This window comes from Corvus moneduloides, chromosome Z, assembly GCF_009650955.1.
Source record: "Corvus moneduloides isolate bCorMon1 chromosome Z, bCorMon1.pri, whole genome shotgun sequence".
In the NCBI taxonomy this organism is placed as follows: Eukaryota; Metazoa; Chordata; class Aves; order Passeriformes; family Corvidae; genus Corvus; species Corvus moneduloides.
In genome coordinates, this window is record NC_045511.1 from 32,696,118 (window position 1) to 32,719,262 (window position 23,145).

Here is a 23,145-nt window from a genome sequence, read left to right on the forward strand (position 1 = left end):
GCACTGCCATTTCCCTTCTGCAGTGAAGTAGTTGATGTTATCGTTCATGCTGTTAATGCTTTGCCTTATTGTGAGCAATCTGGATGATACACAGTTACAAAGATAGGGAACCCTATCTTTGAGTTTCCTGGCTTTTATTTCCATGCTCAGACCACCACCATGGTATTGTTTCAAGTGGCACAGAAATACAAACACCTGAAAGCAAATTCCAGAGAGCTCGGGCAGATTGTGATCTAAAATAATGCACTGGAGTATCACAGATAGCAGTGAATATTCAAATTAATAATGCAGACCCTTCCACACAGAATAAAAGATGACACTTTAATTTTCACAGTGATCCTAGCTCCTTCCCTTAGTACCTGTGTTACAACATCTCACAAACAGGCTAAGAGCTGGACAAAATAAAAAAGCTCCTGATTCTGACCATTCCCCAGTGTAACTGCTACATAATGTCACTGACTTCAACAGATTCATTCTGTTTGTACCTGCATCTGGTGGTAAAACTGAAGTAAAAACAAGATCTTTATTTAGTGTATAAATGCAGCTGTGTGTTTTTCACCATATGCTAGAGCTTTGCATTTTACACATTTCCAAACAGTCTGGATTGTAATTTTAAATTCTAAAACAAAGAATTTCTGCATGGTTAGTCAGTACACAGGGAGAAAGAGCACATTTAGTTTACAATCAACAAAGTGTTATGCCTCATCCCGCATAAAACGGAGTTTGAAAGAGAGGCTATACTGGATGGAATTTTTAAAAGAATTAGTGATCTAACTTCAGTGGAAACAGAGCTATGTCAATACCTAAGTGCTGACAATTGCTCTGTTACTGATGTCTATTTAAACCTAGGTTCCTCTAAGGAAAGTGTGAGCTTTTGCAACATCATCAGAAGGCTGAATTTTTTAAATTCTGGAAATTGGTGCCAACAGTTGAAACATTTGAACAACATTTTCCAACAAGACAGCTAATATATAGCTGTTCATAAGAAGTGAATGGAGCATTTGATTGAGTTTGTTCTGTTAAAATACCTGTAGGATGGTGGGAAATCTTTGTGCTCCACGGGATATAATTTCTTCAGTTTTGCTTCTCCTTGTGGCATGGCAGTGATGTGAGCTCGCTGAGGGACAAGCACTGGCAAATGGTACAAGAAGGATGACAGGGGAAGGGGGCACAGTTAGATCCAATGAGTAGACTGTACAAACACAAAGATAATAGCCACACTGCAAATAGTTTCTAAGAATAACTATTCTTACATTTGGGTGGTTTGAGATTTCAGGATAGACCCTATGGATTTCTCAAAAACATTTATGCCTCCCAACTCCTTCATGCACAGCAAATATGCTGGCTTATGTGTCCTGTGGAAGGCATGACAGATCTTTGCACATAAAGCAGTCTCACATGGGACTTCCTGCTTAATTTTATTTATTGATGACTAACACAAAATTTCAGCTACTGATTCAGATACAGAGAGGAAAAAGGCAGACATAAACAAACACTTAGGGAAAGACCTTTCTCCTTCCTTCCCAAGCTCCAGTTAAGCACCTCTCCTACCCCTTCTTTCAATAGCTGTTTCAATCAGTCCCTTTGCCCCAATTCTGTGAGGCACTGGGCAATGTGGACAGTTGGCGTTAGTTTGTAATGGTTCTTTCTGCTCTTCCTCGCTTCTTACTCATTTTCCTCCACTGCTTCTTGCCTTACTATTCCACTGCTTCACAGTGAGTCCTCCATGTGCCAGTTTCCTACAGGGTGTCCCTTCTTTGGCATGGAGTGGCTCCTTCCAAGACTGTCTCCCTTCCTTCCATCTGTCTCCTCCACTTCCTCCATTTCACAGATATCCTCATGTTTTCTCCAGTGTCTCCTGTCCTAGGGGCTGCTCTTTCTAAAATATGTTTGAGCAGAAGTGCCATGTGCTGCTTTCACCTAGCTGAGGTTTTGGCATGCAGTAGGTTGTTTTCATCCCTTTCCAACTGGCTGACAGCAGCCGTAACTGGCACAGGGGAAGGAGTTCATGCCCTCTTCCCTTGCAGCTTCCAGTACTAAAGACCTGCCCAATATGCAGTTTACATGACATGCACTTTCAGGTAAGACCTGATCCTTTGTCTTTTTCCAAAGGCCAGTCTTCTCCTTCCACCCATTCCCTCGCTACATTGACTTTGAACAAGCAGCCCACAGTAGGGTCCAAGGCTGGGTGGAAGGGAAGGCTACAGACCTACAGAGGGACGGTTAGCTGTACCAGTTACTGAGAGGTCAGAGGACATGTAAATTGCTGGTCATGGAAAAGACATTATGTAGTGGAATGAAGGGGTGGAACTGAAAATAGGAAAACACGCTGTGTTCTCACAGGAGGAAGTGAGGAGGAAGTTGTTTCTTTGTACTTGTAGCTTCTACAAGGCAAAACACACCATTGTTAATTCTATGAGATTGATGTTTCCTAATGTCAGGATACTACAGAATCCTGTGGGCTTAGGCAAGCACACCAAGAAATGTCTTGGTATAAACCAAAGGTATCTATGACATGTTTCAGCAATAAAGAAAGTCACAGTTTAATACACCTTTAGCTGTCAGCTTTTAAGAGATTTCATCTGGAAATCCATGCCCTTTTTAGCCCTAGATGATCTAGTTTGGACTAAATTCAAGCAGGAAAGACAGCAGGTTAGCAATACTTCCATTAAAAAAACCCTACTTTTCAGAGAACTTGGCTCACCTCTTTTTTTACTTGGCATTCTTGTTGCAGAAACGTAGCTTTGAGATTCCTCACTCTTATCTTTGGGATACACACTGAAGATTATTCTGTATTTCAAGCATCTGTTCTGTCTTGGTTTACTTTCCTTTGATTTGAAATACCTGATTCAGAGGATAGTGACAGCTTTTGTAAGGTCTTCTTAGAAAAAGCTTCCTAACTTTTAGAAAGAAGCAATTGCATTGTTATTACTTTATAGCAATCTAGGCTCTCACTCAACATCCTAACATGGAAGTGTGAGTCACTCCAGCCTGGTTTGCAGCCCAGTGAGTACAAGTGACTACATCATGCTGTTTACTGCAACCTTCCACACACACTTTTCTTCCCATCCTATTTACAGAAGAAAGTAGGTAATAGAGTTGCTGTTTAGTTACTGCACCTGCAAAGAAACAGAAGGTTTAAATACATCCCCCACTAAGCCCTGCAGTGCGGAAGCTTTGAAGTGCTTATCTGTGCCATGAGAAGAAGTGAATCTGGGAATTTTCTGCCTTCCAATCAAAGAATATTGCAGGCCTGTCCCAGTGCCTGACGAAGACAAAAGAGCTTGTGCTCATCCTCTCCATCTTTCAGCATAAACATAGTCTTCAAACTGGCAGCAGTCGTTAATAAGGTGGTTCTATGTCCTTTAAATAAAATATACTGTAGCTCAGATATGAGCAAGCTACGGTTTAAGCAGCTATGAGAGACACTTTTTAATGTTATCTTGTGTTTAAGAAGGGTGATTTAAAAGCCATCTCTCATGTGGGTTATTTGCCAGATAACTGACATTGTTTTAAGAAGAAAGACCATCGCTACAAGCATTGCCTTGTAATTTCTCACAAACACTTAACATTAATGTAAGTAAAATTACATCTGAAGTTAGCTGTAGAAACTAGGGTGCTGTGAAGCTCATTGTTAACAAAATTACTATTTTTTAGATGTAAAATACACATGCAGCCAAATACTTAGGTGGTAAAAATTCTTTGACTTTGACAGAAATAAACTGATTTTCCCAACCACGGACCTAACCTATAGTTTGAAGAGCAAGGAAAATATGTAGAGTTGCCAATTAAAATACTGGAAGTTTATATAAGGTAGCAATTTTAATTTGATATGAAGTTTTTTCTTTTCTCAGATTCCCCAGATGTGTACTTTGTAATGGCATGCAGCAGGAATGTTTTTTTAACGTTTCACCCTTCCTCTGTGCAATTGTCTATCTTCTAAAAATTAGCCCAAAATAGAAATCCTGTGAAAATATTTCAGTGTGCATTTGTAGTGGGTTGAAAAAAAAAAACCAGCACAGCATTACATGTGTCTTGCCAGACAGGAATACAGGGATAGGCTGGCCTGCATGAGCCAGGGTTTCTGTGCCAGCCATGGAACTGGATGGACAGCTATGCAGAATGTTAAAGTTCAATATGAACTGCTTCAAAAATTCTGCACTTCATCTCCTGTTATAAATGTATATGCTAATAATATCCCCAGTGCATGGAACAAGGAAGCAAAAATTCATCACAAAACAGAAATGAAGCCTAGTAGATGTAGATCCTGATCAAATGCAAAGAAAGCCCCATAAAAGGATGCAGTATATTTTCATCCAACCTCAGTTTAAGTACTGATGGATGAATCTTCATGGATCAGCCAGGCTATAAACTTCACCAAATTAAGCCCTTGAGATATAAGTTAAAATGGTCAATTACCCAAATTTCCTCGAGGTCAGCCAAATGTCATTCCACATTAGTTGCATTACTTTAGTTTCTTAAACATTTTTTTTTTTTTTAAAGATCAAAAATTGCCTGTTTAAGATCCTTAATCAATTCTCATGGAACTCAATACAACTTTTTCCTGAATAAGGACTCCTACATTGTGTTTGTACCACAAAAGCTTCAGCCTTTTATATAAACAGTGTATATTTGAGCAGCCCAATTAAGTCAGTGGAGATATGCACCTGGGATTTTGACTGCATGTGCTGGCTATAGATTTAAATGGAGATAAAGTCAGTCCCTGATTAACAAAACTTCTTTCACCCACAGCTTTGGAGCTGCAGACAACAACATTAGTGGCAAAGGGGATAAGTTTTAGGAAGTGATGTTTTTCCTTCACTAGATAATGACATTCCAGAAAGGAAGAAAATGCACCATCATGTGTTCAAAACCAGTCTGTGAACCAGAGGGAAAGACAGGACAGAACTAGCCCGTAAGTGTACTGCTTGCTTCAGCGCCAGCATGACCAGAGGCCGTGGAGGAAAGTGTGCTGTCCCTCGCCTCCAGTCTTAAAAGTGACACTCAGAGCAAGCTATCCTCAGGCCCTGGAAGGTTTTATTTACCTAGCCTCACTGCAATACACAGGTCAGTGAGCCTTGTGGCCTCCACACAAGCTAAGCTATGTTTTCAGGCTCTCCAGCAGCTTCCCCAGCTCACACTGTATCCCTCATGGAGCTGGAAGGGTGCCTCAGTCCTTCTGACAGCATCCCACACAACTGCAGAATGGGTTGGGTTGGAAGGCACCACTGGAGGTCATCTAGTCCACCATCCCTTCCCTCCGCAGGGTCCCCTTGAGCATGTCATTCAGAAATGTCTCCAGATGACTTCTGAATACCTTCACAAAAGGACTCTGCAACCTCTCTGTGCAACCTGTGCCCATGTTTATGAGAAGGGAGGATAAAGTCCTCTTGTCTAGCATAAATTACAGTGCCCTCAAAGGAAGAGTCACCCTTTTTTGCTGTTGTCAAAACCATATCCTCCTCCCATCTCCTGGACTCTACTGAGCTCATGAGTACCCCGCATTACTGAGCTTTTTTGTGTCCATGCTTACAAGCAAGGGACTGCTTTCCAGGAGGCAAGAACCACCTCTTTTACACTTCCTTCTCACAGAGAAAGGACTGAGACCAGGTTTTGCTTCTGTTCTCTTTATACATCTGCAGAAATACATTCAGAAAGTGGCCTTTAGAGGTGTCTCTTCAAATCTTGCCTTTCCACAGACATCAAGAAAAACTCAATGCAGAATGATGCACTTCTATTCCAACTCAAATCTTTCCAGAGCTGCTTAGAACTGCCAGTTGATTTCCATGCTTAGAGACCTGCAGTCTTCTCTGTAGAGCCTAACTTGTTTTCCCCTCACTTGATTGCTCAAATTGAGGTTTGCTGTTGTTGCACATTAAACAATCAGGCAACTTTTGAGTTCTGACAGCTGTTACATTTTGCCCCATTAAAATATCTGCACTTTCTGACTATTTCCAGCACTTTTATCAAGGCAGAGAGTTTGACCTCTACATTCTTTAGCTGCTTGCAGGCATCTGGGGCTGGATCTAGGGTGCGGACAGCTTGCTCTGCAGACACAATCCTGTTCCTGTCTTCAGGATGGGCCAATTCCTACTTCTGCACATTGTGTCATAATATGAAGAACAGGTATCTCTCTCTGTGTCTGTTAATTGTCGCTCTAGCACCTGCAGCAAAAGGACAAAGTCAAATTTAACCTTCCCTGGTGCACCCTCAACCCTCCCATCCATTACTGTGGGATCTCGTGAGGTAGTTGGAGAGCCTAATGCTGTTGCTGCCTTAACCTGCCCCCAGTGTTGTTGCCAGAGTCTGTGCAGCCCCTAGTCAAGATATCAACAAACTTCCTGGGGACTTGATGGACTAACAATCTATCATGCCTTTCCACAGAGGCTCCAGTGCCTAAGCTATGCCCTTTTCATTCCTGGCCAGTTTCCCTCTTTACACCATGACATGCCCAAGTGAAATATTGCCTTGTGATTGTCCAGCATCCAGACTCACTGACTTCAGTATCCAGATCCTGCCCCTCCCTCAAAAGAGGCTCTTTCTGTTTCTCTCTACCTTAGAAGACCTTCTTCTCACTTTGGTGCTTCTGCTTCAGCATATTCCCACCTGCCCCTGTTTGGAGAAGGACAAAACAATCAACCTCCATTTCTCTGTCCTCATGTCTGTACACAGTCATTCTCTCCTGTTGCACATGCTGCTGGACATGCTAGACAGACCTTCCACAAAAGATAGTAATTCTGGGGCTTCTTATTTCTCCTATTAGCTATTTCCCCCATTTTGTAAGCATCAGAGTATCACTCATAATTGTACAGGATTTAGCTATCTTTGCTGACTCTACTACCTTAAAAGGAAAAAAAATACTCTGGTCATTTTTTCCTCCAAGTCAGGATCTACTAGATCAGGCCTTTCCCAGGCAGCCAGTAAAATACCTTCTTCTTCTTGAGAAAAGCAATGTCTTCAGCATCAGCCCCATCAGAATTACAGAGCAATGAGATACCTGTTTGTTTTTTCTTGATAGCTGTAAAAACTTGTTCACTTTCTTACTGCATATTCAGGGAAGAATTTTATTACAATTGCTGTATTCTGTGATCTCTGTCCATGCTGCTCCCTAAACTGCTCATCAGTATTGACATTTATATCTTTCTAAAAGCAGTTATGATCAGGGACAACCTTTTTGACTAAGATTTCCAGGACTTCTCGTTAGTAGTGGGTAATCTACTGAGTCATTGTAGCCTGCCAGGAAGAAATCTGTAGTGAAAATGATTCCTAGCAATCAGTTTTCCAAAGAGATATATAAAGGAATGGAAGGCATGAGAAAACTGGATATATAGTGTTAAGAGGAGGGGATGCAGACCATATAGAAAGATGCAAGACAAGTTTTATTTGTCTGCTATCATATAAAGCTCTCCCAAGATTAGCCATAAGATAAACATGCATTCTAGGGTTTGGCATATTTTACTTTCTTTATTAAAATCAACTACATATTACCTTGACAAAGTTTTGGAATCCAAGTGCCAGTAACAGTGTTACCTCATAAGAAGCTATGATCAAGAAAACTATATATGAAACCTATACTATCTCATTTCTGTAAAAACATCTTTTTCCATTAGTGTCCTTAATACTTTCTATGTCATATCTTATGGCAATCTTAGAGAGGTAGGAGTTAATATAGCTTTGTATAGCTCTCAATATAACTTCAGTGTTCACACACATATTTAACACATGGTTGTGATCGCTTTTAGAAATGAATTAGTTGGACTTTTATGTCTCTTCCACTCCTGCAGGATTCTATTCCCTCTAAGCATACACTGTTCAGATTAAATGGGTGTTACTTCAGTAGTTTAACTTCAGATACAGAGTTTGTTCACAGAGTATTTTTCATGTTGAACCAGGCCCATCTAGGTATTATACATTTTCTTTTCCCCATTCCATTACCACTTTTTGGTCAGAAAAAGACAAGAAACGACATGGATTCCTGTTAAAATACAGAAGGGTTCTCATTTGCAGTAAGTGTTTATCATCCACGAACTTATTCTACAGAAGAAGTTCAGACTCTTCTTCAGATTCAACCTGCTCGCTACTCATTGGGCTCAATGTGTTTCTTTCAGGACAGAGAAAGATTCTCTGCAGTTCACCTGAATGTTCTGCAGTCCCTTTAGCACATAAAGGTAAAGCAGTTCACTGACTCTGAAAAGTAAACTAAGGCTGGATATTAAATGCTGCCGAGTGATTTAGTCCTCAATTAAGTGCTTGTCCCAATTTTTGCCACTTCAAAAAATCCATTCAGAGTTAAAGGTTCAGAATTTCACTCTTGATCTCCAAGACTGCTTTGGAAATGGTTGAGTTTGGACATTTGGGTTTCATTTCCCTATGTTGTTTTCAGTTCCAGTTAAAGATTTTATAACCGTCTCACAGATGAGTACTTTTGAAGCTACCAACAATCACTGGAATTTCTTTGGGACACTCTAGAGTTACAGGTCTGGAGCCACAATGTCTCACCTGCTTTGGTCTTCTACTTCCACACATTGTACACAATGATTAGGATGCTGTTTAAAGGCAATATTAATGATCTATTTACACATGTTCCAGTATGCATTATAAATAAATCTCTGATAGCAAAAAGCTTATGCAATATTCCTCCATGTTCAATTATGCTTTAGACATATAAACATGTAACACTGCATAGATAATACTGTGCCCTGAATAGATTCCTGTATATAAGATCATATGTAGCAATGTGAGTTGTAGGGTACTACAGCTGGGAAATCTCAGGCTGCATGGATAGAACAAAGATTGTAGAAATAACTGGGAAATTCAGTCAGGTTTTGCTGTCCCCCAAATTAGCCTCTAAAAATCGAAGATGGGTTTTCCAGCAAAGTAAGAATGAAAAATTATCTGCTGTCTACAGAATTAAAAAAAAATGTCTTACCCTGAATTCAGGTATAAAAGGACTCCATCTTCTCCACCTTCTTTGTTCTTTCCTTCCACTGCCCTTGCTGCCATGGTTTCAATGGCATTTAAAACAAACAAATAAGAAAATCTAGGTAGAGCTAGAAAGAATGTGAGACAGCAAACGGGAAACACATTGAGAAGCACAAATTCTTCATTTTTGCATCAGCCACAGATCAGAACTTTCAGAGAATAATTACCAATGTTTTTTATTAGTTCTGTCTAATTAGCTTGTTCTTTGTTAGCTTGTTACTTGTGGACACATAGAAACAGCAGTGATTGGTGGATGCAGTGTGACCCTGCCTACACAAGAACAAACTCCTTCCAGAGGGGAAAAAAGAAAAGATTTTTTTTTTTCCCCCCAAGGGTTTCTTTGGGGCATTTTTCAAGGAGAAGTGAGCATCCTCTATGCGTTGAGCAGCTTGGCTACTTTTGCCCCAGTGCAAGTGTGTCCCTGAAGGCTACAGCAGGATTCTAGCCCTTCCTATAGGCTGCCACTCTTAGAAATGGACTGCAAGCTACCACAGAAGGACAGTAAAAGCAGGAATCCATCTTGATTATTATCTTTATGTTAGTGTATCTTTAATTCCCTCACTGTGTCAACCCATGGCAATTTTTCACCCTGTACTCTGAGGAAATTTGGCTAACTATGCTGTTAGGAAAAGTTTATGTTTGGTAGATCCTACTTTGGAAAAACATGGTGGAAAAAAATTACTTCTTAAGGGATCTTCCCACTCTGTCTTTCCATGTTACTATCCCTGCAAAGGAACAGAGCATAACTGTTAAGTACACCTGCACACTGCTACATTACCATCACACTCAGCTGCACACACAAGGGAGCTGGAGGGGGTGTCAAGCCAACTGGATGGCTGGATGCCCTGTTCTCACAGGAAAATATACAGTAAAAAAAATCCTACCATGTAGTAACTTGGAGGGGGACCAGCAGTCAGGAGTTTTGTGTCACCTCCTCTGTGGAAGGTATCTTTTCAGCTTTATACCGGCTAGCGCTTGTATTTCAATGCCTTAGAAAGCCTCGAGCAGCCTTGAGAGGTAGCACGGGCAATCTAGCACTTTAGTAGCTCTAAAATCGGTACCTGAATCAGCTGCAGAGCAAATACCATCAGCAGAAGCAAAGAGGGAGAAATATAACTCCCTGCTTGCTCAATTCCCTGCAGTTAGAAGCTTTCAAATGAGACAGACAACCAGAGATGTTCACAGGAAAGTCGCTGAGCTGAGAGAGAGCCGAGCCTCCCCTCGACCATCTTTATTAGGAGGAGGGGAAAGGGGAGGACTGGGGGCGGACCCGGGGTGACCGGCCAATCAGACACTGCTGAAGAGTCTGAGTTACATTTGGCTTTGCCAGCGCTTGGAACAAAGGAGCTCGGAGCACATGGGCAGGAGCACGTGTCTTTGGGAGGGGGAGGGGAAGCTCAGAACAGGCAGCAACACTCCTCCTTTTGCACATATCTGCCACCTTGGGAATGTCAGAGTAAATCTACTGCTTGCTGTCACTGCTATCAAAGCTTTATGCAAGCCACTGCATTTCAGGTTAAGATTTTCCAGCAGTACAGGAGTCACTGGCTCCCCCACCAACTAGAACTGATTCTGGAGAATTGAATGATCCAGTGCTGTACGCAGGTGCTCTCCCTGTTTTGGTAGTTAACCAGCACAAAAAGCAGTTTGATGTATGGAATTCATCTGTTTGGTATTAGCATGTAATAGAAGTTAAACATACCTCTTTGTCACTTCAAGTCTGCATTTCTTGGCCACTTAAAATTCTAGAGAACATCCTCATTGACCAATTTTCTGGCATGTGTCTAAGATTTGAGAACATGTGGTCTTGCATGCCTAAATTGTTTGCTGTGGAAAACTGGTGAAGAAAAAGTAAGGCTGTTTTTATAAAAAACAGCAACTCACGCTAAGATTAGTTCAGTTTGTTAGAGCATGGTGCTAATAACAAAAAGATTTGTGGGTCCAATCCTCATATGGGGCATTTACTTAGAAGACTTGGACTTGATGATCCTTCTGGGTCCCTTCACTTCCAACTCAGAATCTTCTGTGAAGTAAACTCTAGTTTTTAACCTGTGTCTTCAAATATCAATAGTAATATACATTGCACTAAATGACATGTTCCCTTACACTCTGAGTTATCACAAATCCTGCATACACTTATTTTACCTATACTTTAACAAGAATCTCAAAACCCTGGTTCTTCCAGCTTTTTGTTCCTGGGACTAATTTGCAGACATCCAGTTTTTGTGTTTGCATCTTTTCACTTACAGTCCCTGGCACCTCCTAGGAGGATATGAACTGCCGGCAGCTAAGCTCTGACTTGCTGTTTGTATTCTGTGCCGTTTTGGCAGCAGTGGTACAGAGCAGATGGCAGGCTTTTCTCCTTTCTTTAAGATGCACCGACTGACTTGGAGCTGTGGATGGCCATGAGGCAGAGGCTGAATGCAACCAGTGTAGGAGAGAGGGGCTGCAAAGCAACACACAAATGACCCCACTTCTGACACTTCACACATCACTGTCACTCACCTCTGAGTCAAGTTCCTCCCTGCTGCTCTGGAGAAGAGAAGTGATTCTGTGATATCAGTGGAGACCAGCTACAGACAAAGTCAAGTTGTGCTCAGCTCTATATAAACACAAAATAAAGGAGAGGACAAAAATAAGCCTTTATCTTTCAACAAAACCAAGTTTAAGTTCAGTTGCTAAACTGCTGGTGAACTTCATTTCAGGCTTTCATATATTCATGCATCAAGAAGACAGTATTTTCTTCTAACTGGAAGTAACAGTTTCATCTGCCCCAATATTACTACTGATTTATATGGATCTGCATTAGAGAACCTGGGCCTCACATGCATATCAAAGGAAAAACCTTTTCAAAACTATTTGTCAAACCAATCTAAGTGAAAAACTTCCTTCTGCCACATAAAAATGGCGTCCAAATCCTGCATGCCTATGGCTGCACGACAATATTAGCTGTGATTAAAAATTAATCTCTCATAGCAAAGTTTGTGCATTTAAATTTTTCATGAGCTTAATTAATTACTCACATGTTTAATGAGCTTTAAATAAATGGATGACTCCTCATCTGTTGGTGTTATTGCAACTATTCAAATTATGTGGAGCACCCTGTTTTTTCTCTTTGACAAGACTGGTTTCTAAACCATCAAATCAATATTTATCCTGAGGAAAAATGTAGTACCAAAGCAAATATCAACAAGCTTCCATGTGAACAGAGAGAGAATAACTAATGTGATTTATTGTTTATGCCAGTTCAGCCCTCACCCTCCCTTACACTTTCCTCCTACCTTCTTCCCTGCAAAATGAACTTCTTTTCTGCGTATGCCCAGCTTGTATAAACATCCCTCACCAGTTAATAGAAGCACATAAAGCTGGACTCCTCTGTGAAAGGATAAACCAGTGTGCCCTTAGCTACATCACATCATTCCAGACCAGTGTGAAAGACTGGCTTATATACACGGGGAGTTTACTTTTTGAAGTCAGCAAATCACTGAATTGCTGGGACAGGCTGAAAATATGTCTTAATTACTGCAAGACATTCCTCCATCTCCATAGACCATTATATTGCTGGTTTAAACACAAACTGACTCAGAGCTTGTCTACACAAGGAAGTTACTTCTTAGTAAGGACGAAAGTTAATTTACGGCTGGGTAATCTTCTTCTGTGGACACATTCAGTGTGCATGAAATAAGCTACTGCTCATTCAAGCTTTAAGTGAATATTTGCTCGGGATTCAACCCCTGAACACTATCCAATTCAATGTAGATCAGACCTGTGAGACCTAGTGAAGACTAATCAGCTGACCATACTGAAATATGCAGTTTTAAAAAAGTGATGAAATAAGCTAGAAGAAAACCATGGCATTCCTTCAAAGTTATGTTTGTTACCCATAGTAATCCATTCTTGATATGCCTCTGCAGCTTGCCAAACAGTTGGCAGGTTAACTGCTTGAAAGGTAACTCCTAAGCAGCCTAGGCAAAGGCTCTTGTTATATCACAGGTGCGCAGGTACATACAAGGTGCATTCTGCTGTTAGTCAGGCAGCTGTTAACAGAACTGTTACATTTTCAAAGGAAAATGAAGCCTTCCTGGTGCTTCATTTCCTTTTCCATGCTATGCTGCAAAATCCATTGGCCTTCTACCATTCCTTTCCTAAAACTTACCTCAGGATTTCTTTGTCAACTGAACTCTTCTTACTGGTCCAGCTCTTCTATTTTCAGCTTAACTGTTCTACCCATCAGCTCTTCTCTTTTCTGTCCAATTTGATGTCCCATCCTTTCTGACTTAACACTAAGGCAAGCAGTTAAACTTTCCTGAAACATAACAGAATAAGACCAGTACTCAGTGGGAAGTGGATAATTTCAAGACATGGTAGCATGGTCTGAAGATACCTCTCTTCCAGTTGTATCAGTTACAGAGAAGTTTTCATTCTTACCCAGAGCAACTCATACAATACTTAGACATGGAAACATTAAATTAACATGAATTTTGACTTCACTTTTTTGGTCATTGCATATGCATCACAAGTGAAGTCTAGTTCCAATCCTAGCTAAGCTGCTGAGGAAATAGACAAAAAACAAGTTACAATAATCTTATTTTCATATATATACGGGTCTTAATTATTGCTTTTTAAAATAGAGGTCTGGAATCATGAGGGTAATGGTCTGACAGCTTCAAAGTATGTAGACTTAGATTTCATGAACACTTTGCACATGGGGGTGCCTTTCTGAGTGATCTGTAAATAATAAAAGATAAAGCTTGAGCTCTCTTGCCAACACTAGACTGTGACTAGCACAAATTCTTAGAGTTCCACACAGAGCCCCTATGATTCTGTGATTTGCATGTACATTTAGATGCAAAAAAGACAGAAGAAGCTGTCTGATATAAATTACAATGAACATAATCTGATTTCTTCTGCTGTGAAAGCCATGGTACAAGCGAGCCCTAGGCATAGTGCAGATCCCTTAACAGTGTGTAAAAGAAGATGGGTTTAGGTCTATCCTTCACAGAGACCCTCAGTCCCCTACAACCTTACTCCTGACAAATAAAAAGAAACCAGAACCAAAGCCAACATTTTGCCCAGGCTACACAAGGGAAATTTAAAAATAATACGAAGAGGAAGTTCCAAATAACTTACCGGAAGAAATGAAAGGATATTATGTCCCTTCTGTTCTAAAAAAACAAAAGTGCACATGCACTTTAAAGCCTTGGACAAGGCCGCTGTTTTTGAAAAGCAGAGGAGGTGCAGTTGGAGTTTGGAACTGTAGTTCTTTTTCCCCTTCTCACAGGGACTTCAGGTACCGATGCATTTCAGAACTCAGAGGGTAGCAAAGGCTCCACTGTAGCAGACAAAGCTGAAAATGCTGCTGTTCTTGGGTGAGATTTTTTTATTATTTTTGACAGCCTCTTTAGTTGTTTTTCTGACAGTGACTGAGCAGAAACATGTTGAATGCTTCCTAGAATTGGCAAAGACGTGCAAAGCAAATTAATTTTTTCTGTTTGGTGTATGTATGAAACAAGAAATGTTATGCTGTTAAATGCAAAACATTACTGTCACCAAAGGTTTGGCCACCATTTAAGATGGCCCTATGACCTAGAAATGGACAGAACTTCTCTTACAAAGTGTGTATGGCTACTACTGCAACAAAAACGTAGCTTTCTGTCAGTGAAGAATCATCCTGACAGACAACCTTTGTAATCAATATTACCCATATCCTCAGCCAGAAGTCAATATCCTTCTTTATATGCGGGAATGACAGAAAAAAGCTTCACAGAATAACAGAATAAGTAGAGTTGGAAGGGACCCTCAAGGATCATTGCAACTCCTGGCCCTGCACAGGATCATCCCCAAGAGTCACACCATGTGCCTGAGAGCATTTTCCAAGCATTTCTTAAGCTCCATCAGCCTTGGTACTGTGACCACTTCCCTGTTCCAGTGTCCAACCACGCTCTGGGTGAAGAACCTTTTCCTGATATCCGACCTAAACCTCCCCTGACACAACTTCAGGCAGTTCCCTCTGGTTCTGTCACTGGGCACCAGAGAGAAGAGATCAGTGTCTGCCCCTCCTCTTCCCCTCATGAGGAACTTTCATCTGTTTCTTCCTTCAGGCATGTTCAGGTGAGGCAATTTGTACTGGTACCAAAACATCTCCACAAAACCCTTCCCTTCTTTTCTTTTCAGGAAGTGGATTTTGCCCTACATTCTGCAAAGTTCCAGGTGACTCCAAGGGGGACACAGCTGTACAAGATGCTTGTGTACTTTACTGTAACTCTTCTTAGCATGTTAGAGGTCAATTCAGAGAACTGCTTCAGTAGCAAGACAGGAATGCCAAAAATCACTCATGAATAGAGAACCTCTACATTGTTTATTAAATAGGATCACAGTATGCAGTTCAGCAGTCAAATCCAGACTTCTTGCATCTGTTTGCATTCATATATTTGTTACTAATATCAAGCCTGGAAAAATGTATATACTTCACCTTTCTTTTAATGCCACTGACATCAGCACATAAGACAATTCTCCTACCCATGTTCTGCATTTGAACTATATCAAGCACCACATTTAAGATTCCTATGTCATATAATGAGGTAATGTAAAGGCAGGAACAATGTGTATCCCTCCTGCCACAACAATTGAATAGAAAAAGGAAGAGCATACATTAAACTTACAAATGGTGTTTCGGTGGCATGGGCACTCTACCTTCATTTAATCAATCCAGTATTTCCTTTAGGAATACCTGAAATAATACAATTCCTGGTAAGGTATGATGAGCTGTGATGGCTTCACACCAGTGTCAAGATCACTGAAATCAGGGGAACAAAGAGAAGGCTTGAAACTGCTTGATAAGGTCTGTATTGCATTGCAGGTTTTGGGATAAATTAAAAGACAAGAGGTTCAGACATATGATTCAGAATTTTGTTCAGTTCAACATTAAAATGTCTAATTTATATTTTTTAATGGCAATCAGAAGAAAGAAAATTACCAGGCATGTCCCACACATTTCCAACTCCTAGATAGCTGCATTTATTGTCTTTAGACTACTCAACCTGCTGGGATTGTAAAGCTGGTCCCAGACCCAGGCAAAAGCTTTCAGTTATTGCTAACAGGTAACCATATAAAAAATAAGAGAACAGCATTTCTTTTATACGGAAAGAATTGTTACTTACATAGTGCCCAGAGCATGCTACAGGCTCCAAAGGGAAAGTTAAATAACGAACATATGATGTAAAGCAATAATCCTGCCCTTACTGAAATAAAAATGAATGTGCTTGTTTCCCTAGGCACAGGGCTTGTCTCCACATTCATTTTGCTACTGAACTAGCCACGTGTTTTTAAATTGCTATGCTGCAGAGGTTTGTTTTGTTTAGTTTTCTTTCAGTATTAAACCTCTCAATTCCTCAGCCATAGAACAGGAAGAGATTATTGAGTTCAGCACAGCTCTTGAAGTCAAAAGGAGTTACTTCTCCAATAGGAGGGCTTTTGTTCAGAGCACAAGACTGTTTAGACAGTGTAGATCTGTAAGTTGTAAGGAACAGTTCGTGCCAGAGAAATGAGCTTGTTCATTGCGCTCATCAGTGTATGTTACTATTTTGGCATGAAAAAAGAAAAGCTGCACAGTATTAATAGAAGAATTATTTACAAGGTAAGACACATCCACAGCCAAGTTTCTGCAGTTCACTGCTACTTCAGGCCTGTACAGTGCCAATGATTGTGCTGACAAACCCCAAACAGTAGCTGGGCATGACCAAAAGACATTCTTTGAACGCTCTGCTCTTGCAATCGAATGCAAGTGCATGTGTGCTTGCAGTCTCTCAATCTGCAGCATCTGGGTGCACATTGTGGGAATATCTGAGCATTTAAAGCAAATTTAAAGGGAGCTCAGTTGAGAAAAGTACCCAGATTTCTCGCACTTACAGAGAAATGTTCACCACTTAGTTTAATCATACATTGGACATCCATTTGAGAACAAAGAAACAGGGAACTCCATTTTTCTGAGAGAGGAAAGTTTATGTTACAACAATTGACTTCCACTTATCTTGTTTTTGACTTCAAATTCTTCATATTTTGCTCTATTATTTTACCTCCATTCTGATGCAAAAGCATTTATTATCATTTAATTTATTACGTGTGATAGTTGCCACAACACATTTTATTGTCTGTACTTAGTAACACGTAAGACTTCCAGCTAGTAGTCATGTACCATGTAAGCACCAAATATGAAGACAGTTATTGCAGCATATAAGAATTTTTCACATACCTGAAGCACTGTATTTTCAGACTGTGAACTTTTATAAAAAATTAAGTCTCTTTAGTTCCATACCCAGCCTCATATATTTCATAAAATCATTTCAGAAATCTATTTATAAAATCCTAGTTACGTGACTGAAGTCTTAATTTCAGCTTGGAGAGGCTAATGGGGATATTCTTGCTAACGGGGGAAAAAATCTGTCTAAAAAATCCCACATTTGAGATAAGAATGTGTCATTCTAGTTCCTAACGCTAAATTCCTAATTCTCCAAAGGAAGCTGAAAATGAACACTTAAAGAGCCTAACTGCTGTGTTTACTGCACAGGACTTCTACATGAGGTATAATTGGAGTTCTTGCCTTTGTAGGCCAGCTAATGAATATTCCATTAAACAGGACTTCAATTACACTTGCAAGGAAACTGAATTGGAAATCTGTGCTATTTTTAAAGACAATGCAGCTTACAATAAAATTCCAGCTCAACTGGCTTAGTTTCCAAGCTGAAGAGACATGTCCAGTCTTGTCAGAAACATCATAGGGGCATCAGCTTTCTACCATCCAGTATAAAACATCCTTCTGAAGAACAGCTCTCTTGCAGTTTAAGCTGTATAAATTAGAAATGTAAAACCATCTTAAAATACAGTAGGACAGGAATGATGTTTGAAAGTGCTGTGCATCTACCTGCTTTTCAACACAATCACTGTGAGACGGATTGGGAGATACACTTGCCTGAAGCACAACATTTTCCACTGCTGCAGTCTGGGATTGCTAGCTACAAGTCTGAGTCACCACTGAAGTGACACAAGGAGGGACAAAGAGTAAGGGCAGATGAAAAGAATGGAAAGGAAGCACAGAAAATACAAACACTCACAAGCACAGACCCAGAAGACAATCCATGACAGGCAGGGTCTTTTGAAAGTGACTGCAATACTAGCTTTGGAATGCTAGTCTTCAAAAGATTATTTTATCTACACCAATTTTAGCTTGTAATTCTGTCCTCCCAACCATGCTGACACTTCTTTTAAGGTATAAAAACTGTTTTGTCACTGGTGCACAAATCTACAAATCTACAAAGCTGGTGCACAGCTACTACAAAATTCAGGAGACAATAAAATTGTGTGAATAATTGTAAATCAGACAATCTAATTATCCCGCTAGAGACACAAAAATTACTGCTTTAGTAAACTTTGTATTTTAGGAAGTCAGAAGATTCACTTTTATGTTTAACGGGCCCCAGACAGTTCAGTACTTAGTAAACAGCAATTGTGCAGTTTCCCTTAAATATCCCTGAAGTGAAAGAAAACAAATGCAGGTGGAAAATCCACATCAACAGCTGTGGGCAATGCAAGAGGAGGGGGAGGGGAAAACAACATCAAAGACTGTAAACCTAATAGAATGGTTACTTTCCTACCACCTCCCTTCACTTCCTATAGCAAATCAAAATATTTCTCCTCATTGTATTTGTGCCTTTTTGCAGTAGAGGGATGACCAGTAAACATCTTAATCAGCAACCTGGTAACAACAGAGTACAGAGAGAAAGAGGGAGAGAGAGAGAAGCCAATCAATGCTTTAGAAGTGGAGAGAAGAAAGTATGTAAGGGGACAATGGATGGGATTCCAGTGAAAAACACACATAAAAACCCCCCACAAAATGGGGGAAAAACATCATAAGCGTTTATAGCAAATCACAAAGCCACTTCTAAGAGTGAGGAGACATTCTTCCTCTTTATTGCTTAATTTTACATTGCTGTCCAATATAGTGGTTTCTGTGAGTGTATGCCACAGCTTAAATAGCTAAATAGGAGCAATCTGTACCTCATAAAAGGATAAAAATATTCGTTCATTTATTTTGTGTTTAATGACAAACTGTACTTACATTTCCTTTATGGAGCGTTATACAAAAACCATGAACATGTATTATGTTACAAATACTCGCAGCATTAAATTTCCTTCAATTTGGTCTCTTCTAGACCAAAGGAGAATTGTTGTGTTGTCCTTTGAGAGCTTATCCTTCTGTTAAGACAGTCAAAAAGAAAAAAGTAATTACAGTGTCAGAAATATCTACAAACACTCCTGAAACTGAGCTAGAAGTCCCCATGGATAATCCTTATCTTCAGTTCACAGGCCACTCAGGGTCACCTTTACCATTCTTTACAGCATTGTCCTTGAAACATAGGTAGGAACAGCCATGTTGTAACTACATACAATAAAAAAGAACAAACTCCTCACCTGATTTTCCTGGCTAATGAGCACAGGGTAAATTTATGGAATTAATACAAAAGGCCAAATTGAGACTGGGTAAATTTTACCTACAGGAAGCATGTATTTAAGCCTCCTCAAGCACAAAATGCAACCTAGCTGCAGGATTCACATGTCTGGTCTCAGTAAACACATTACAGTGTACTTATTTTAGCTCTTTTAAAAATTGTGGTGCATGCCTCACCACTGTGGTTTTAACACTGTAGAGATATCCAGCTCTTAGAGAGTGAGCAAACATTTCAGTTCGCTCATAGAAAAACCTCAGAAAAGTATTCTTTTTACTGTTTTCTCCATCTTTTACTGCAAGCTCAGAAAAGAATGGTTTGGTGTTGGCCTGGAGGTTTTGTAAGTCTCTTTTGAGCACTTATGGTTGATCCAAGATCAAAATTCTCAGTAGAAGTAATCCTTTCATGCTAAAATCCATACAGTATTGCTGCAAGCTTTGTGCCCAACAGAAGAGTCATTCAGGCAGCGTTACCGCTGGGACTACTGAAAATTACTTTGCAAGGTAACTGTGGTGCAGGACGGGTTGGCGCTACGATTTGGCTAGCAGCATTTAAAGGAAATGCAGAAGTATGGCTTACAGGCTCGGAGGCGCTCTGCAGGAGCGGAAAGCGAGCGGCGCAGGCGGCGCACGCCCTGCGGCATTGACCGGCAGTAACCCCGCTCTCAGCCGCCCTCGGCGAGCAGCAGAAGCACGCGCTCCCCTTGCCAGCGCTTGGGATGAGCAAGCTCCAGGGTATCCACAGAGCGAGTCCTGCGAGCACATAACCCTTCGGCTGCAAAATAGGTGGTGGTCGTGGGAGCCGAACTGACGATTGTAACACGCACGGGCTCCTGCTGCACGGGAGAGTCCGCGCCCCTGCTAAGTGACACTGCCATCTGCGTGGCTTCCCGGGGGAAAGGCTGAGGGCCTGGGGGGCACTGGGGTGCCAGATGGGCTCGGGGTGTGTGGCCGGAGGAGCAGGCTGCGGGAGCGCGGCAGTGCTCGGGACTCGGGCAGCTTGACCGGCAGTAACCCCGCGGGGAGCGCAGCCGCCAAGTAGGTGAAAAGTTACTCGGAGTCATCGCCCGCGGGAAGCGCTTCCCCCGCCCCGCCTGGCCCGCGGGGACGGGGGGGCTGCCCGGGGTGGGGGCAGGAAATGCGGGGGGGCAGAACAGCGGTAGAGAGGGGGGATGGGGCAACAACGGAACAGGGGGTGCTGGTATCGTAGCACAAAGGAGCCAGCGCCCCCGCCTTCTGCCGATCCTCCTCTCCCGAAAAGCCTCGTTCACGGGAAAAAAAAAAGTGGTTGGTGCGTGAGTTTGCTGGGGAGAAGGAGATGGGCGGGCCGGAGGCCCCTGCCTGCCCTTTCCTGCCCTGAGCCGTCCCCGAGCTGCTGGGATGGGGGCGAGGGGTGCAAAGGGAGCCCTCCGGACAAAGGGAAGCAGTGGTCTGTTTCCACCGACTCCCTACGAACGCTCCCCTCTCGGGAGACCTGCCGCTGGGCTGCAGAAGTGTCCCACTCAGACACAATGTGCTGCTGCCGCTCAAACCCAAACCCAGCCCCAGCCTCCGGGCGGCCGCGCACTGCGCCGAACCTGGCAGCAGCTGCGGCCGCCTTTGCTTTATGAGCCGCTCTGTGTAGACCTTTATTACTAGCTGTAAGGCTGTATTTAGTATCTTTAATAAATTATTGGCATTTGAACAGATTTTAATCTCTAAGATGACAGAGACAAGACAGACGGCGTGTCTTTAGACTTATTTTTTAGTTGTTTATGATCTCCTTTGAGGAGCTTTGGGTAGTTCATGCTGCAGTTAACCCAGAGAGGCTCTGACCTCCATGTTAGTTTCCAGCGTGTGAAAAACAGTCATCAACTCTCATATACATATAATAGTGTGTGTATGTATGATTATGTATATAATTAGCATCTTAGGTGCTAGACTTCATAGTCCTAAACATGTACCCGGTGGACTGTGGTTAGGGAGTGAAAACCATGCTGGGGAGAGGGGTGTCCCCGGCCAGCTGCTGTGCTGTCGCAGGGCCAGCCAGCAGAGGTGTGACTGGGGCTACGAAGCATCCTGCCTGGGGCAGGGCCGGGGAGCTCCAGCTGGGCAGCTGCCTGTTCTGTAAACAGCCACACAAGGAACTTAAAATCCCACAGGGACGCTAATAAATCTCCAGCTTTTTTTGCTTTCTTCCTTCACGCAGTGCTGTAGGGGGCATTTGTTTTGTAAAACATTAGGAGGAGAGTTGCTACTGTCAATAATGGCACGGCACAGGTGCTGTAATAGAGACAGGCTTGCAGCATCGCACACTCTGTCTTCATCTCCTCTCCCTCCTCTGGAATTTAATTCCTACAAACTGTGAATAACTTACTGCAGCTATTGCAACCTTCAAATGGTGCTATAGTTCACAGAGCACAAAGAGCCCTGGTGTTTAATATTTTTTGAGCTTTGAGAAAATCAAGAGATAGGAGATAGTGATTATTATAACCAAACAAAAATACAGTGCCAGGAATTCTGCAGGTGCTTTACAGCTGTGCGTAAAGCTGTATGAGTGAAAACCTTGGTGGGCTCATCCTACATCACCACTTCTGCCGTTTGTAAACACAGTGTATAAGAGACTGTTGGGCAGATTTCACCTCGAAATGTGCATTTGACTGCATATTAGGCCATTGCCTGATTTAACTATCTGTCTTAAACTGAGTAGGTGTGGTGACACTAACAACATGTAGAAAACATTATGCCATTACTCAATACAGTAGGTTTCTAAACCTGTGTATAAATTACATCTATGTGAATTTCTTCCATCTTTTGTTTTAAGTGTAGAGAGATCATCTACATTTTTCCAAGACTGACATGACCATGTTTCTTCTATAATGAAAATTCACTGCACACTTGGCTTTTCTCATTCCTGGGTCTACTAGTCTTCTTTGCAGATGCCTCAGAAACAATTGTTCCAGGTACTATGCCAGTCCTAAACACTATGTGTCCTAAACACATTTATATGTGTTTAACCTCACAGAACAAAGTGCTCTCCCACAACCTGAACATGCTGAAACAAAACACAGCTGCCCCAGAGGACAGCACAGGGGGGCTGCAATTATATTTCAGTAGAGGAAGAAAAATAAAGCTTCAAATTGTTCAGGAAAAGATGTATTATTTCAAAATCCTTCATGTTTGTCCAGGCATTTGGGCAATGACATTCCTAAAAGCATACCAGTTCTCTTTTACAGCACCCTCAGAAGTGCTAGATACCTCACAGGACAATCTGAAAGTAAGTTCTGGCTTGAAGTGTTTACAGTCCATTTTTCTAACACTGGAGCAAGTGATGTTAAATTCAGTTCAAAGTGGTAAATGGCAGACATTTTAGCATTTCATTTCAGGATGCTGGTTCAGAGTTGGGTTTAAAAAAACTTCTCCAAGTGTTCAGCTTGCTTTGTTCCCTGAATGAATGGTTAAATTTTTACCAAAGCCAGTGAGAGAGGAGTTGATCTCGCCCAATTCACTGCTGAAAATCTCAGTTATTAGGAATTGAAGCTGGATACCAGTAAAGTTGCAATCTGACTTTACTGTTAAGGACCTGTTAGCACTGTTTCACAGCAAAAGCTTGGCCTGACCTCACCCATTAAAATTAGACCCTCCATTAAGTGTGTTTAGTTAAAGCAGAGCTTTGTTTTCTT

The 23,145-nt window shown here is 41.5% G+C and overlaps 2 long non-coding RNA genes across 2 annotated transcripts; both read right to left on the reverse strand.

Annotated features, from left to right (window-relative positions):
* Positions 1-839: 839 nt before the first annotated feature.
* Positions 840-9,148, reverse strand: LOC116437605. Its single transcript, XR_004237380.1, has 4 exons — positions 8,930-9,148; positions 6,556-6,612; positions 2,705-2,844; positions 840-1,131 (listed from the first exon to the last, which is right to left on the reverse strand). It is a non-coding gene; the product is annotated as an uncharacterized LOC116437605 (long non-coding RNA).
* A 2,349-nt stretch (positions 9,149-11,497) lies between these two features.
* On the reverse strand, positions 11,498-19,245 carry LOC116437604. Its single transcript, XR_004237379.1, has 5 exons — positions 19,097-19,245; positions 15,645-15,712; positions 14,113-14,431; positions 13,139-13,288; positions 11,498-11,584 (listed from the first exon to the last, which is right to left on the reverse strand). It is a non-coding gene; the product is annotated as an uncharacterized LOC116437604 (long non-coding RNA).
* Between the last annotated feature and the right edge of the window lie 3,900 nt (positions 19,246-23,145).